The following is a 2,093-nucleotide window of genomic DNA, read 5'->3' on the forward strand; positions in this document are numbered from 1 at the left end:
GGATGCATGGAAGGAAGGATGGATAGATGGATAGATGGATGGATGGATGGATTGATGGATGGATGAATAGATAGATGGATAGATAATTTTAATATGTATTTTATAAATTCACATAAACACGTACAGTAGAGATTCTGAGTGGGGGGCTTGTCCAAGCAGTCTCTTGGTCATTGGGAAGCTCTACTGGGTCCTGGAGCTTGGGAGGGATAGCTGGTTGGTAGAGAACTAAGAGGTAGGGAGGCCCAGCTAATCCACTGCGGTGTATGAGGTGGGGAGTGCTGCAGCCAACTGAAGACTTGGCGGAGGTGTGGGTGACAAGGAAGGAGGGGGTTTCTGGGGACGCAGCCTCCCTAGCGCAGAGGCTCATTACATCTCCAAGGATCCATCTGGAGAACCTCTGGCCTCTGCCTTTTATCCCAGGGCTCTGGTTCCTGGCCGTCTGCCTCCCCCATGTTGTCTTTATTTGGCACGGGGGCTCCAGCAGGGAGGGCTAACGGAGCACCCTCTCTGCAGAGCTATAACAGCGAGCCCACCAACACACAGAATAAAGAACAAAGCCCCCGAGTCGACCTACCAGCTACAAGGCCTCTGAGCAATGGGGTGTTTGAGGGAAGTCCACGGCCTCCCATGATCAGCGAAAGGAACGTTCATCTGGGTGGATAATTACTGACAAAAAACGAAATCTGTCTCAGTACTTAATTCTTCTTAAACATAAAGGAGGAACTGAAGGAAAATCAGACCTGGGACCTTCTGAGATTTGCCTGCCAGTAACAACCTGGACCCCACTCCTAACTTGGCTTCAAGGGGAGGGCGGTTCTCATCGTCACTGGAACTCTGCCTCTCACTGGGCAGCTGAAAGTGTTGGGCAGGGTGTCCTGGCAGGCCCTTCGAGGTGTTGAATTGTATGTTTTGGTGAACAAAGTTTGGCTGGGATTGGCCAGTTACTCACTCCTGCAGTGGGGAGGTTTCCCAACCCACCAGAAGCAGTCAAGGCCATCTAGCTGTCTATCTATCCATCCAGAAGCTCCCCCAAGTTAGCTGGGGGAGATGGCTCTAATGGTGGAAGTGGATAGGATGGGTTTTTTTTTTTGCCTATTTTTTAAGCCCAAGCACTGCCTCCTAATGGGCTCACTGGGGACCCCCAGTGGATGTGTCTTTCTAGAAGGACTGTTTTCAATACTGGGTGAGGACCTGTCCAGAGCATTCACCTGAGAACACCATGAGAGACATGTGACAGAGCTGGCTCTGATGAGTGACCGAGGCGTCAAGGGCTGGACCCCACCCCCTCCCTGAGTGAGATGCGTAACCTCCCTCCCTCCCCATCCATGCTTACGGCACAGGGCAGTGACCACACGCATTCATCTGGGAGTGTGCTTATTGTTCTAACAGGGCTGATAAATGGTCACCTGCACAGCCCACTGGCTGAGGCTCCGGGGGCAGAGGACGTGTGCACATGACGGTGTGTGAGTGCATGTGAGTGTGTGCATGTGTGTGCGTGCACACGTGTGTGCCGGTGGGAGAGTACGCGGGTATGCACGTTAATTGTGTGAGCATGCCCGCGGGTACAAGTGTGTTGAAAGTGTGCGTGTATACAGGTACTGAGTGTGCTGAATGCGTGTGGGAGTGTGTGAGAGTGTGTGAATGTGTCAAGTGTGTGAGAATATGTACACGGGGCACGTGGGTATGCACGGAGGTGTGTGCGTGTGTGAGCGCGAGTAAACGTGTTAGGACTGTGCAAGTGTGAGCACAAGAGCGTGTGCACGTATGTACAAGAGTGTGTCATGTGTAAGAGTGTGAGCTTTCGTGTGCACCTGCCGCGTGGGAGTACTGAGTGTACGTGTGCACGCTGGCACGTGTGAGAGTACACGAGTGCACGGGTCCACGTAAGTGTGAGAGTACTGAGGATACGTGCACACGTGTGTAAGCACGAGCGCACTAAGTGCACGGGTGCACACGTGTCTCGTGCAAGAGGACACGAGGGCGCGTGCATGAGTGTGCACGGAGCGTGTGAGTGAGTGAGCGTGTGAGTGAGCACGCGGGCCGTGTGCGGTCGCCCTCCCGGAAGGGGCCGTGGCCAAAGCCCCCCCCCCCCC

General features: G+C 53.9%; 1 protein-coding gene across 3 annotated transcripts in view; it reads left to right on the plus strand.

The window, feature by feature from the left end:
* C1QTNF1 (C1q and TNF related 1) overlaps nt 1–2,093 on the plus strand; it is a 21,364-nt gene that overhangs the window by 13,163 nt on the left and 6,108 nt on the right. The window lies entirely within an intron of this gene.

The sequence above is a fragment of the Herpailurus yagouaroundi genome, unplaced genomic scaffold (assembly GCF_014898765.1).
Source record: "Herpailurus yagouaroundi ecotype Mexico unplaced genomic scaffold, PumYag 217, whole genome shotgun sequence".
NCBI lineage: Eukaryota > Metazoa > Chordata > Mammalia > Carnivora > Felidae > Herpailurus > Herpailurus yagouaroundi.